Raw genomic sequence first — 16,483 nt, forward strand, 5'->3', positions numbered from 1 at the left:
GGTTCTACCTATTATTGCTGGCTTCCTGACTTATACCTGCCACCACCACCCCCATTGACACCAGCCATCACTGCCCTGGCCTGAGGCAAATGAGAATGCTTGTTTACCTCCATAGCTAGAAGAGACTGAATGGGCATCTTTTCATTTCTCTAATCTGATTTCCCTTTTTGTTGATTTGGATGATAAAACGTATTATCTGAGACTGGGGCAAGGAGAACACTGCCAGAATCAATTTTGAAAATGATGGGACCAGTGGTCCAGTTTAGCCATGTCAAGGAGACAGACCCTCTTCCTGAAATTTCTCTGCCAGTATTATCCCTATTTATTTTACTGGCATGATGGTGTGAGTGTTGGTTCAAAGGAAATGGTTGCAAATCAGATCTTCAGTGTTATATGATAATCCAGATTTGGATTTCTAAACTTTTCCTTCCCCAGTTCCTTGCTACTGGGAATCAGGTTTTGCCTTACTGTGCTTCATGGTAAAGTAAGTCTTTCTGATCCACATTTAGATATCAGCTCTAGAGCTGTGCTATAGGGGAAGTTTAAGACGTGAAACCCATCTCTAAGTTTCTCTCCCCCTTAAATATTTATATTTATGACTCAGCAGGTACAGAAAAAGAGACTGAGAGACAGTTCTGAAAGTAATACACTCTAAATACTTACTTTTTCCAGGAGTTTTCTCCAATGACTTATTATCCCCATGAATCACAGCCTCAGTAAAGCTGGAACAGTAGCTACTGCTCAGCCATCTAGTCTATTCCTCTACATCATGGCAGGATAAATTACTAAATCATTCCTATTCCTAAACAGATGGGTGGCCTAGCCTTGAACGTCACAAGCAATGGAAATTCTCAGGCTTTTTTGGCAACCTGTTCCTCAGCCTGACTCTTTGTCGATCAAGTTCTTATATAATATTTAATCTATGTTTCCCCAGATGCACTTCAGACTTATCACTGTATTTTGTTCCCATTTCCATTGGCCTAATGGGAGTAATTGGCCTTCATCCTTTGTGTCAAGCATCTTTTCACATAGTTGCGATAATTTCTTTGCAAAATGTTTGCAGGTTCATTCTTAGAGGTTCACCAAAGTTCAGATCTTTCAGAAATGTCTCACACTCTGCTGTAAAGCCAACTAATAATATCAGATTGTTTGCCCAATGTTTCATTTTATAGCACCCAGATGGTGATCCATGGCCCTCTCTTGCATCCCTGATTCTACAATCAAAATAACAGAGGAAGCCTCTCCCCCTTCTTCCTAGAGCATACTTTGACAAATGCTGAATTAAAACTTGATTCCTTCTGCAGTCCAATGCAGCTGTATAGAATATACATGATGAAACAAAGGAGGAAGAGTATGGCTCTGATTAGCAGATTTTTTATTGATCAATGTCTCGATTACATGGAGCAATACTAGAAAAACACTATCGTTCATATACTCAGCCTGGGGCAGTGCTGACATAATATCTTGAAGGAATGGTGTGAGCCCCCCTCTCTCCATCATGAACATTGTGAGGTTCAAAGCCTGATGTGTGACTAGAATTGCATGAAGGGACAGAAGGAACTTGCTAGCTACCTCCGCTCTCTCAACTGCATCCCCATCATCTGGCCCCACCACCCTGCGCTGGAGGGCAAATGTTTGCAGCAGGGACCCTCCTGTACTTGCAGAGGCTCCATGCACAATTTTGAACCCTCATCATGTGGGGAGCCTCCATGAGTGCAGCAAGCTCCCCGACAATTGTCTTCCAACATGGCAGAGGGCAGCAAGATCAGGAACAGGGATGGGACAGAGGGAACAGAGCTAGCTAGAGCACCCCAGTTCTTTCCATGATTGTGTGAGGAATAAAGTGTTCCGTGGTAACCTTCAGTGCCAAGTGAGTTACCTGTCAGAACATCATGCTGATGCCCAATCACAACTGCACCTACATAAAAGGGGAGGGAGAACAGTCATGTGAATTACTTGACTCATTTCTCATGGAGAGTGCAGCTTACACAGGAGGGTATCTGCATGGTTCTGTATTTCAAGGGGCCTTGGATAAAGTGCCCACTAAGGGATGGGGAGGCTTTCCTATGTCAGTGGCTCCCCTGGTAGGCTTACTTGGTGGGAGCTGCATTGGTGGGCAATAGCAGCAGTCCAGTGGAGACCACATTAAATGCCCTTGAACAGCATTACTTTGGAGGCATCATGGAAAATTAAAGCCGTGGCTCCCAAACTCAGCCAGCCAGTGCAGTTTTATTTAAATGGGGTTGGGGTCAGCAGGTCAGGCATCAGCAATGAGCCCTGTAGCTGCCTGAGGATACCATGTACTGATGCAGGACCTGGGCATGGTGGAGGATGGACTCACACTCCTCTTTCTCTGTGCCATTTCAACATTCGCCTGGTCCGGATCTGGAAACTAGCAAAACTTTTGACCTCCTTTAGTTTTCAAAACCCAATGGACATCACTAGCAGGAGAACATTTGAAGGCTATTGTCCAAGTAGATCCATAGCTCACAGCTTTGGATCTCAAGGTGTGCCCCATCACTCCTAGTTTTGTCAGTTCTGGCAAAGGTGCTCTTTCCCAGTTATGCAGCCTTTGAACAGACATGTCGGGAATGCACATGTATGCATCAGTAAAACACAGGAGGGAAAAAAACCTTAGAAAACTGCCTTATAGTCAGCCATTGGTCCATCTTGACAAAAGCTCATTGTATCCAATGAAACCCTCCCATTTGTGTAAGGACTTCCACATGTGCACCACAACCTCCCTTCCTCTCTTCTCCCTGTGCACCTACCAAACCTGTTCTGGGGTTTTCCACTATCCTTTTGGGCATATGGGGGCATGGGGCATATGAGAAGAGGAGAAGGAGGAGACGTTCCATTGCACAAAGAAAAGTCCTTGTACAAATGGGATGACTTCGTTGGATACCAATCTCAGTATTGTCAATACTGACTGACAGTATCAGTCCAAAGTTTCAAAAAAGATGGTCCCTCCCCCTGCTGGACTACCAGCCCTACTTGGAGATGCCAAGGACTGAACCTAGAACCTTTTTGCATGCAAAACAAGTGCTCTACCACTGAACTACAATCCTTCCCATAGATGCAATCATATGCACTGGGGGTGACTAACCTGTAGCCTTCAATTATTATTAGTAATTAGATGTATTAGTTGCTTGTTACCCGAAGGTCTCCAAGCAACTTGCAACACTGTTAAAAACAAAAACACATATATCATGGTAGAAAAACAAAATAATAAAACACCACCTTCAAAATGTGGTTGGACTACATCTCCCATCATCCCTGGCCATTGGCCATGCTGATTGGAGCTGGAATCCAACAACCTCTGGAGAGCTAGAAGTTAGCCACTCCTGGCATATGCGGTCACATCCACATCAGCAGTGCATGTGTGTAGAAGATGCAGATGAATTGAAGGATCTAAATGCTTTAACAAACTGCATGCTCTAATTCCAGAATCTATTTGTGAGGTTTTCCTATTTAAGCCAGAATTCAAGAGGAGTAGATTGTGGAACAGAGTGAACCAGGGGAACAATAAAGGAATGGAATGGGGAAAGTATTCTTATCCCTAAGCAAACAGCATTTACTATTTGGCCACTGTGTCCCTATTTCAGAAGTACAGCTGTTCTCGTCAAAAGCCCTGAAGACCATGATATACAACATAATGAACCTTTAGACTCCAGCAGAATAGCCACAATTCAATGCAGCTGGATTGATCAACTGGTAAACAGAGAGAGAATTTTTTAAAAAAGGCATGTACAACAATTCCTGGAACAGTAATCTATGTAGCCTTTTTAATATTTGCTGGATGTTTTGAAGTCACTACTGTCTGATTGTGCCTGCTTCCAATGCAAAAGGTCCCAGATCCAGTCCCTGCCATCTCCTGTAAAAGGATCTCAGAGGCAAGGCAGAGAAAGAGCCCCTGTCTCAGCCTTAGGACTTGGCGTGCTGTAGACAGAGCCAAGCTAGGTGGTGCACAGTAAAAGGTGTATGTATAACTCAGTATATGACTGTATAAGGCAGCTTCATGTCAGAAGGTTCAATCCCATCATCTTCAGGGCTAGGAAAAACCCTGCCTTGAAACCCTGGAGTCAGTGTCAACAATACTAAGCTAGATACACCAAAGGCTTGACTCAGTATAAGGCAGAGCTTGGAAAAGTTACTTTTTTGAACTACAACTCCCATCAGCCCAATCCAGTCGCCATGCTAGCTGGGGCTGATGGGAGTTGTAGTTCAAAGAAGTAACTTTTCCAAGCTCTGGATAAGGTTGCTTCCTATTTTCCTATGATCCCTATAAATTAAAAACAAGCAGGTGAGTACTTCTTTCCTGACATTCCTTTTCTTTCTGAAAAGGGTACAATATTTCACTGTAAAACAAAATATGAAATTTGTGAGTTGAAAAGCCAAATTATGTAACTTTACCAACAATCAAATGACTTGTGCAAATGTTATTAGATTGGTTGCAAGTTGATTTTACTTGAAGATGTGCAGAAGCCCATTCACTTTTTATGAAGGTGCATGTATATCTCATAAGAATGCATGTTATGCCTGCTTTTCTGACTCAACCATCTGCCAAATGGAGTAGACAACAGAGCTTGTAGCTAATTTACTAGGACACTGACCAATAAAAGATACACGATGGGGAGGTAAAATACAAGCAGAAACAGGGTAAAGTCTACAAGTCTATGCAGAGTATCTCATCATTTACAAATGTAAACGGAATTCTTTCCTCCTGATCTGACACTTCCTCGCAGATGTTGGAACTCGGAGGGACTGATGGAGCTCCTCCACCCACAAGGAGCTTCCTTGTTCTCTACAGTGAAAGGATTAGCATGTACAGAGGGAAATGGCTGTGCGGACAGAGCTATCTCTTAGGTTAGAATGAGTAAGCTTGTTGACACAGGGGCTAGGTGTGCGCCAGGATCAGGGTCTGTAAATGTGTGTTTAGGGATTTAGATTATTTAAGCACCAAGCACAACAGGAGAATATGCTTGCGTAAAAGATCATCACATGCTTGGATGTACTTGTAATCAAATCTGGCCTGCATAGCCAAATGTAATTGCTTAGTGATGTGCGTGGGCAGGGACTTTGGCACGGTATGTGTCCAAAACCAAAATGTACTAACCCGGAAAGCCAGATTCTTCACATTCACCATGGACACCCTTAGCTTTCAGTCTAATGCTGTAACACATTTATACAGAAATATCTGATTTTATTTTCAAATGGCTTACTTGTTTGTAGATTAGTCACCTTCTTTCTTGTGGGTTTTGCCGCTGTTACCCATCTTGGGCTTTTTTCTTAATGGACAGGTGTGTATCAATGTAACAAACAAAAGCAGCTGGCCCATCCGGTTACATGGGATTTGCTTCCTCCTAGTAAATTTGATGAGGCTTTTGCCCTTAGCTGATTGTTTGTTAGAACTTGAGCTCTGTTCAGCATTAGCAGAGGCACAGCCACTTGTTCAGTCTACTCTGGAGAAAACGGGGAAAAGGGAAAAGGATGGGATACCCTGGTCATGACTCTGTTAGCAGCTTCCATGTCTTTTCCCATTGTTTTTCTCCACAGGTTTTGATCATCTTCTGAAGTCCTGCTCCAGATAGGGATGGGAGAAACTGACAAATTCAGTTTCTCTCAGCTCCTCATTTTTTCACCAATCATAAGTTCAGCTCTCCACTTTTCCACATCAGTTTGTATTTTTTTTTAAAAAAGGCCTCATGAAAATTCATTCAGTGTTTTAGTGTTTCTTGTATTGTTTTGCCGCCCTGGGCTCCTACTGGGAGAAAGGGTGCGATATAAATCAATCAATCAACAAACAAATGAGCTTTCAGTGCAGAAGAACAAGCTGTCCCCATGCCATTAAATAAAATAGGTGCAGGAGGTTGGCGAATTTTTTTCCACCTGCAGAGCAAAGCTCTCCATCTGGAAGATATGCCAGAAGGAGTCCAGGACAGTAAATATAAAATCACTGGCAAGTTTGCAAACAGTGACCTTGACATTAAATTGTAGTATACTTGCTGTCAAATCAGTAAATATAGTTCATTGCCTTTTAGGTATGCCATAGATGCTGCTGCTTCACTTAACATTGTAAGGATTACTTTGTTTACTCTGATCTTGAAACTGAGTTTAAGTAGGTGGATTTCTATATGCTTTTTAGAACCACTTGCCATAGCAGTACAACAAATTGTTAACATTAAAGGTGATGAACCAAGTGATCAATATGAAATTAATCTTTATGGCAATGACATGGTCATAACGTTGGACAGTTCAGGATATTATATTCATAAACTAGTTGTTATAATGATGTTTCAGGCTCGAAGATCATCAGGAACAGATAATATTGATAGACCAATGAAGGATGAAAGAACTCACCTTACGTATATTTCTTTGAAGACACAAAGATCTGTAAGTAGATATATGATTAGGTTTTGTGAGAAAACTCTTATCAGGCCTATCAAAGACATTCAGAATCAATTTCTATCATGGAGCAAGCTGAACATCTCTTGTATTGGGAGTATCCCAGCAATTAAAAAAATGCCAATTTTTTGTTGGAACATTCCCTGTCTGTATTAATTATACAGCCACAAGAGTGGCTGTACACTATAGCCAGCGTGGATTTTTCACATTCCGCAAAGTTAAATTGAAAATACCCCCATGCCATTCTTATACTTCCCATAAGCTCATTTCAAAACAAAACCTTACAAAACTTATAGTCCTGAACTCAAAAACACTTGCTTAACAACCCTCTAATTTTCATGACGATACACAAAACAGTCAGAGAGAACAGAGAGTTCAAAGTCTAAAAAGAGGGGGAAAACAGACTCATTTTGGACTTTTTTCTGTCAGAGTTCTCATAATCTGTTGAAATTCATTAAAAATCAGTCATGTTCACAGAGTACCTGTAATCCCATTACTGATCTTGCCCCATACTCTGACCTTCATCTTCTGCAATTTAAAAGTTTAAAAAAATGCCTGGCTGATTTTTAATTAATTTAAGAAATTTTGCATTGAACTGAATGATATTGTCGGGCATGCTCAGTCAGAACCAACTGTCAGTGTTCTAAAAGCCAGACTCACAGCTGCTGGGCCTGCCTAACCAGGGGGCCACACCCCACCAGACTTTGTTTTCACTTCAGATAGTCATGCTTCCCCCGAAGAATCCTGGGAAGTGTAGTTTGTGAAGGGTGCTGAGAGGAGACGCCTATTCCACTGAGAGAGCTCCAGTGGTCAGCCTGCTTTAACAGTCAGCCATTCTGATTGAAGTTCTGTGAGGGGATCAGGGCATCTCCTAGCAATTCTCAGCACCCTTCACTAACAACATTTGCCAGGATTCTTTGAGCGAAGTCATGACTGTCTAAAGTGAAATAACAGTCTGGTGTGGATGTGGCCAAGGACAGCTTTGATTTAAATTTGGGTGGGAGGCTACATAGAATAAAAAGGTGGGGGAAATGCTGAAAAGCAATGATACTGTTCACAATGTTTTCCTTTTGGAAAGGAAAGGGGCTTCCCCTCTGCCCAGTGCCTACCCACCCAATCTCCTTCCCTGCCCGTCCCCCAGGTCAATGTTGGACTACAACCTGGGAGACCAGGGTTTGAATTGCCACATAGCCATGAAGCTCACTGGGTGACCTTGGGCCAGTCATTGCCTCTCAGCCTCAGAGGAAGGCAATGGTAAAACCACCTCTGAATACTGTTTACCATGAAAACCCTATTCATAAGGTCACCATAAGTCGGGATCGACTTGAAGGCAGTCCATTTCCATTTTCAAACATGATTGCACAGAAATAAATCCCATTAAACTCAAGAAGTATGCAAATGATCAAACCTACCCTTCCTTCTCCTCCCTCCTATCCCCTCCCTCTTGCCCCTTCCCTCCCCCTTCCTTTGCCCCTCCCTCCCCATCTCCATCCCCTTCCAATGCCCTCCTTCCCCTTCCCCATGGTCAGTTTTACCTATCCTAATCATGATTGGAATAAATCCCACTGAACTCAATAGGCATGCAAATGATCAGACCTGCCTTCCCCTTCCTTCCCCTCTCCTCTCCCTTCCTCTTCCCATCCCCTCTTTCTCCTTCCTCCTCCCCTGCCCACTCCAGCCCACCTCCTCTCCCCCCCAGTCAGTTTTACCTAACCTAAGCATGATTGCACAGGAGTAAATCCCATTGAATTCAATAAATTTGCAAATGATCAAACCTGTCCTTCTCCTCCCCTCCCCCTCCTGCCTGCTCCCCTCCCTCCCCTCCCCTCTGCCCTTCCTCCCCTCCCTCCTCTCCCTCCTCCTCCTCCCCTGTGGTCAGTTTCACCTATCCTTAGCATGATTGCAGGGGAGTAAATCCCACTGAACTCAATCAGCATGCAAATGGTCAATCTATTCTCAGCAAACTTGCACAGGATCCCATTTTTTACCTCCCGGATTAAAAAGGAGAGAAATTAACTAATAGGCAAAAAACCTTGCGGGTTAAGAACGTACCTATAGCCCACAGACTAGCATCTTTACAAAATAATGGAGATCTTGAGATCTTGAAGCTTTATTGCTATAATGCAGCAAAGTTACCCTGAAAATATTAGCACGCCAAGGGAGCAATCCTATGGTTCCTGGAGGACAGCTGAGTAGCCTTAGGATGCTATGGACCTCGCGGTCTGCCACCAAAGAGGGATGTCTGCCTCTAGAGGTCTCCCTGGTGCAGTAGTGGAAAGCTCTGGTGCCTCTGCTGTTTCAGAAGCAGAGCTCTGACTGTGGTGGGACCGGGAATGGGGCACGTCAGGGGGTCTTGGTAGAGGCCATGGATGTCTCTTTATTCCCCTGACCCCATCCCCAAAAGGCTGGAATATGAAACCAGCTTTAGGATTGGCATAATTCAATTCCTCCCACTGGCTGTAATGGAATGTGGTGATGGTTGAGGGAATAGACTAGCTGCCCTTTCATTTCCTACCCTGGCTGCAGTGAGCCTGCAGGACTCTGGATGTGCTGATGGCTCCACTGTTGATATCCCCCCCCCAATCCAGATACTTTGCCATTGATATCTAATCAATTTATCAAAGAATTTTGTTGGGTTGGATTTTTCTGATTATGGTACAAAACATGAATATAGCTATCCACAATACCAGGAGTTAACTGTGCTATTTATTATTCTAGCAAATATGGCACATGTTAACTACGTTTCCTAGAGATCAGAGTAGGGAATTAAGGAAGAAGCCCATTAAAAAATAAAGTGATGATCCTACACACAAATTGATTAAAATATTTACTTCATACTGTTGGATGTGAAAAGTTCAAGGTCATTAAAGAAAACAAAGAAATGACCTATTTATAACTATTACACAAGAAGTTTGGAATGGATTTCATGTACTTTCAAAATTGACCAGGGCTAATTTAGAAGTTGACTTATAAAAAACTGACAATGTGGCAATGGGACCTAACCCTATATAAGCTTCAGAAACAGAGTCTGCAGTGTGATGGAAATACGGCTTTACTCCTGCAGAAACTGAGACTTGTGACTTACATTAAAATGGTTTTATAGCAGCTAGGATAAACTTAGCATTGGGGTGGGGGGAGGCACCAACAGCCCGCAAACGTAAGGGTTGCTTAGAAATGATTTTGCAAACAGAAGAAAATACAAGACTTATAAATTATATGCGGCTTAAGAAAGGTCAACAATGAGACAATAACTTTACCGGACACTGGACTTTATTTATCCACTTCTGGAATGAATTCTTGGGCAGGATCCATTCAAGATTGAGCAGCATATCATGTCTTATTGATTTCACTGGGAGAGTTAAGCATATGCTTAGATCACTCCCATTGAAATCAGCGGAACAAGACCTGCCTATGCATAGGTATTGGACAAGCCTCAGTATATACTCAGTGGGACTTACTTCCAAGTAAAGTAACTGTACATTAGTGTAAAACTGCACATGTCCTTTACTCTAGGGATGGGGAAGAAATTCAATTCAGTTTTCATTTAAAGTAGAATCTAGCAAATTCACACTTTCCAAACAATACAAGAACTGAAACACAGCCATCCGTTGAAATTCGCTCTTATCCAAGTTTTGTGACACAATTCGGCAACCAAATGTTTACAGAAATGCATATATTAGGGGAAAGTGTGCATAAAAATTGCTGCCCTGGGCTCCTGTTGGGAGGAAGGGTGAGATATAAATCAAATAATAAATTTTAGAAAACGAATACATTCATTAAAATAAAATACAAAGATGCATTATATTAGGAGAAATTGCTTCCAAAATGTGTACATTACTCAAAGTTGTATACGAAAATGTGTTTATTAGGAGAAATTCACACTACAATGCTGATGAATTTTCATGACGATTTTTTTTTTAAAAAAAATGCAAATTGCTGCAGAAATGTGGAGAACTGAATTTAAGATTGGGAAAATGAGAGGCAGAGAACCGAAACTGACAGGTCCTTCCACCTCTATTTACTTTGGCTGGATTGTGCCCTTTGTTTTCATTTTCAGTGATCAGAGGTACATTTTGCTATTCTTTGCTTTCTACCATCTATCATATATTTCTGTATATAGTTAGCATTTATACCTCATCTTTCTTTTTCTCCAAAAGGAATATCTTTTTCATGTTTATTTTTATTTGATAAATCCAGACATGATTAAGTGGCTTAAGTTCCCCCCTCCATGGTCAACGATTAATAATTGTTTGCACAAAATGAGATTTGTCGCAGCAGTTATGTCAGTTTGATGAGAAAATGCTAAAGCCTCATGAGAAACGTGAAAATGAGAAAATGACAGCTGGCAATACTGCTGCCAGCTCAGATACGGGGGGAATAACACTTCTCCTTCCACTAGATTAGTATTACGTAGGGGAAACAGCACTTCATAATAAAGCCTCCTTTAACAAAGCCCCAATGTCCCATCCACTTTGCAAAGTGTCTGCTAGGACAAATTGCAGTGGAGAAGGGAAAGGCAGTAGCTCAGCAGCATGTTTTGCATGCAAAAGGTCCCAGGTTCAATCCCAGGCATCTCCAGGTAGGGTTGGGAAAGATGCCTGTCTGAAACCCTGGAGAGCCACTGCTAGTCAGTGCAGACAGCGCTGAGCTAGAAAGACAAAGGGCCTGACTCGGTATAAGACAGAGGGAGGCACCACTCTTCCTCTTTGCTGTTTTCCCCATGGAATCCCAGCTCTGGCTGTTTGGGTCCACCAATATTTCCAGACCTATGTTTAGCTTGCAAACATGGGTCTCAGATTTTGTCGTGGGGTGGGCACTTTCAGGTGAAAACACCTAAATTAAGTTACAATCCCTGCTTATCCCAGAGTGTGTTTTGCAAGGAAGAACTGCTGGGAATTTATTATGTGCTGCTGCTGTGAAGCATGCAGTTTGCCCCTCAATCATTTCATTGTCAAATGGCCCCAGGGATTGTAATTTTAGATTTGGTTATCCCTTGAAATGTTTTGCTGCATTATAATGAGTTGTGACTTGATCAGCAATACGTTCTACTTATTATTGTTACTTACCCATGGTTATCACTAACTTAGAAAACCAGTATAACATTATGAGGATTCCTGCAAAACAGATAAACCATTTTCAACACTATCTGAGACCCATAACTAAGATCTCACATGCTAGTTCTGCTTAGATCTACCTTCATCACAGTGGCTTTTCTGATGTTTCATTGTGGTTTTTTAAAAAAAATTAAAAGGACCATTCTTCTGTTCCAATGAATTTGAAATGAATGCCTCTTTGTTTAGTGCTTAAGCTTCTGATCGGGCTTGTTTGTTTTTGATTGAATAAAGATGTCCTGCTCCTTTTGTAAAACTGATGTCATTTAATTGGGGACACGTTGGCTCGCCCATGACGTACGTAAAATGCGATCTGCTTTTGTAAAAAAAAAAAAAATTAAGCTTGATTAAAGCGAGCTCCTCAAGTGGTCTTTTAATAGCAGGGCTCTCTAGAAATGGAGAGATTTTCAAATGCTGTATTATTATTATTATTTTTAGAAAGGGCTAGAGGGGGGAAAGGGAGGTTCTCTCTCCTCTTAGTTAACCACAGGAAACAAAATATTAACGGTTGGGGGGGAATATTTTGAGTTCTCCCCCAAATCTGAACCACAATAAGATCATTCCCCTTTCATGTGAAGACATATTTCAGTGTTTCATTTCCTTGAGCCCCATATATATGGAACAAGCAAAACTCTTAAATCACCAGTTAGCGGTTTTGATCTAAATCTCATCATCTAATTATTTTTACAGCACATTCTTACAGGGGTAGAAATGGTTCTGCCAGGAGATGTTTCACAATAATTAGAAGCCCCAGTGGATCTTTTAAGAAAGTTTAAAGGGTTCCATATGCAGGCTGCTGACACGGAACTGTACCATATGCCACTCTTTATTGAAGCAATAAGTCTTGACAGCCCTTGTTGCATATTGTTAAAGTGAATGGAATCAGTGCCAGCCACTTTTGCTCCCGGAATCTCTGGCCGTTATTAACTTGTGAGGAGAAGAGCACAGGGCAAACCTCAGCTGTGAAACAGATATGAAGGAGAACTGTTTTGAAAGTGCCTGTTAGGCCAAAATAGTTCTGGATAGATTGTAATATCATCATGATGTTTTGATTGCTTTATCGCTTGTGTGTTTGCTGCCCTGGGCTCCTGTGGGAGGAAGCATGGGCTATAAATTTAATAAACAACAACAGCAATGGTGCAATCAGATATAACTGGCAGCTGAGCAAGGTGAATGCTTGGTGTGCAATAACTTTTACTTCAAATTCTGGGCACTGCAGCCAAAATGACTATAGGTTTGGTACAGTTATTACTGCATTAGCATATTGTAATTAACCAAAGAAGAATAACTCTGATGAAACATCTAAACAAAACAGGACTTTGTAGAACTAGAGTGTGGAGGTCACATTTGTTTGTGGCATCATGAAAAGTCCAAGAATGGATGGGATTAGTCTATTTCTGGTCCATGCTACTTTCACAGGTGTTCACCCATAACTGCATGATGTCCCATTTCTGCATTAAACTGTGATTTTTTTAAAAAAACAAAAACCTGCATATGAAAATTTCCATTTAATACATACTGAAATATATTCTCTCAAAATATGCATTTCTAAAGTATTTTGATACAGTTTTTGAGCCAAAAGCTGCATCAGGACATTCAGAAAGTATGAATGCTGGTGGATAACCAAGTTCCTCTGCACATTTGTCTGGGAGGTGTGTATAATATTAGTTCATGCTCAAAGATCAAATTCCTCAAGCATTCCTAAATCCAAGTTTACAAGTAGTAAGCTTTCATACAAATAAGGTAGAGAAGAAATCCTAGTCATTGTGGCCCATTTTACCTCCTAGCCCTGTTTCATACAACTGCCACAAGGTTCAGTAATAAGAGCATCTTCAGGGTAAAGTGTCAGCAACATGGTGCACTTTCTCAAGTGCAAACTCTGCAGACCGGCAAATTTAAGCTTACTCAAAAAAACCTGCATGGTTGAGGGGAAGCAGAGAATAATATTATGGAATAGTCTTTCCCCCATGGACCATGTGAAAATTACTGAGGGTCTTGGTGGATTTGCATGCCTATTATAGGAATTGTAATGCACTGTGTTAGATGCTGTGTGATTTTTAATTGTATTTTCAGACACATTGCAGATCACCTGAATGAAGCTCACAGACTACTACAGATTGGGAGCCCCTGTTATGGAATACTGTAGACTCCTTATATAAGATTAAAAGGGAAAGCAACTTTTTACAAATCTGTCTTTTTTGCTATTTCTCTGGTCAACTGTGCTGGCCATAATGGTCTGACTCCTTTCTGACCATGTTCATGGATGTTAAACCTGAATTATCCTGTTTCTGACTGTAATAAAGTCAGCTACTTATTTCAGCAGTAACCAGGTGTTTATGGGTCCAGAACTCTGAAAACCCCTTATATTCCATACTAAAATCCATGGTTCATATTAAAATGAAAGAAACCACAAGACTCTTGAGGAAGAGCCTAATTGCCACCTAATCTGGACTTATTGCTAGGGACTAGAAAATTGATTACAAGAAATCTGGCATTGCTTTGACATTAAGTTTGGGATACTTTCGTTTAGCAAAATTATGTTTTCTCATCTACAGTGCAGGTAAGTTCTTATTTATGGGAAAATACAATTACATGCCCTTTGCTCCTTGAAGAGAACTAGATATTATCTGTGGAGCAGAAAATTAAAAGGAAACATGTGTGATGGTAAATTAAAATGTCAAAGGAAGTGGGTATTGCACTAGACTTCTTAGACTGTTCTACTGAATGGTCTTCAAAATGTTCAGAAATTCCTTAATTTAGAGAGCTCTGAAATATTTAGAAATGTAGAAATCACAGGCTGAAAGCAGATAACCATCCCCTGAATTCTTTTTGCTTTTTCTTCTGGTAAGGTGAGTTTCTTTTCATTTTTTTTTGATGGAATGATTTTCCATCACTTTGATGGAAAGACAACAGCTGTTCAAGGGAAGTGGAGAAAATGGGTGCATGAGTCACTTTCACATATGCTTTTCACTTTTCTGGTATGATGGTCCAAGGGAGAGAGACTTGATTCCTTATGTCTACTGAGATGCACAGATTGCCCCAGTGCCTGATACTCACATATCTCACCTTGGAAGAAGACCCACAAACAGTCATTTCAGTCATGAGACCAAAGACTTTAAAGTGGGTATACAGCAGGCTTACACAACTTGTGACTCACTAAGCTGAATGCTGGCCATCAGTCAAGCATGGTGGCCTACCACATACTTTGATAACACCTCTGTTTCTGCAGTCCCAAGGCAGGTGACAGGGTCAGGTTGGTTTATGTATTTATAAAAGTATTTATAAACTGCCCACGTACATAAAGTATCAAGGCCACATTCACACCATACATTTATTCCACTATTATTCCACTTTGAACAGTCATGGCTGGGTAGTTTGTGAAGAGTGCTGAGAGTTATTAGGAGACCCCTATCCCCCTCACAGAGCTACAGTTTCCAGAGTGGTTTAACAATCAATCCTTTTTTTCTAGAGGACTCTGCGAATTGTAGCTCTATAAGGGAAATAAGGATCTCCTAATAACTCTCAGCACCCTTCACAAACTACCCTTCCCAGGATTCTTTGGGGGAAGCCATGACTGTTTAAAGTGGAATAATAGTGGAATAAATGTATGGTATGAATGTGGTTCAAGGCAGTGCACAACATAAAACACCATTAACCAATACAAATCACAAAAATGACAGGCTCATCTCTACCGGGAGAGTGTCCCCATAGGATGGGACTAGTGGCACTAAATGCCTGACTTCTGCTTGAGTCCAGTTGGGCTTCAGAGACACAGCGAACAACTAAAGTACGACTTTATTATGCTTTGACCCCAGCTACACCTAGAGTCTGCTTTTTCAGATTCCCTTTGTTCCTGACTAGTGCCATTGTGTTTCAGACTTAAGCCTGCTGTCAATGTGGTTGTTTGTGTGTGTGTGTGTGTGTGTGTGTGTGTGTGTGTGCGTGCGTGTGTGTGTGTGTGTTTGTGTGTGTGTCAAACATACCTTTGCCCAAGATCTGAGTCCTGACCTGGCTGGAACAGGACACCTTGGGAATGAACACTGAGAGGGAGGAGGCACTATTTCATACTGGCAGCAAAATTGTGGCCCTGGTACCATGAGAACTGGTGTGTTTTTTTAAATCATATATAGTGTCTCTAACTGTGGGTGGGTTTTTGGTGATGAGATGAGATGAGCATACCAACCTCTATCAGGGAAGCCAGGTTTGTGAGTATGCTCTGCTCATCAAGTGGCAGGAGCCTCATGTTAATCCCCAATAGGGATGGGCGAGAAATTTGATTCTGTTTGCATTTCAAGAAACAACATGAGAACCAAAACACAGCCATCCTTTGACATTCACACTTAATTCTAATTTTGCGATGCAACTCTCTAACCAACCAATTACAAAAGTGCATATGTAAGGAGAAAGTTGTGCATAAAATAAATACACAGTAATTGTGATACAGTGCCTTTATATTTTCACAAATGTATGCATTTTTGTATCCTTTTTTTGTTGTTGGAGAATTGTATTGCAGAAGTTGGAGAGTGCAAATTTTGAAGGATAGCTAGGCTTTGGTTCACATTTTGGTTCAAGAAGGGTAAATTTGGTAGGATCAGATTAAAATGGGAACCTAATTAATTTCTTCCCCATGTCTACCTTGTCTCCTGCACCTTCCCTAACTCAGACTGGACCTTCTCTGCTACTGAAATATATCTAGTTTCCATGGATTCATTACAAATTGGGCAAGGCAGGATCTGCCCAAAACAGCAGGCTTCTGCACACATATTTGCTAAATCAGGAACTATAGGTGTAAATTGTGGGCATAAATTGTGTCTCAATACGGTTGTCATCTCTCCACGCTGCATTTCTTTCAACAGAATGAACATTGCAATATGGTTCAGAATGTGAATCCATATTAATGAATATTCCATTTCAATTAGTCTCTCATTAAGTGCACATGACTACAGATAGATTGGGTCATAATTTTA

The sequence above is a fragment of the Rhineura floridana genome, chromosome 4, assembly GCF_030035675.1.
Source record: "Rhineura floridana isolate rRhiFlo1 chromosome 4, rRhiFlo1.hap2, whole genome shotgun sequence".
Taxonomy (NCBI): Eukaryota; Metazoa; Chordata; class Lepidosauria; order Squamata; family Rhineuridae; genus Rhineura; species Rhineura floridana.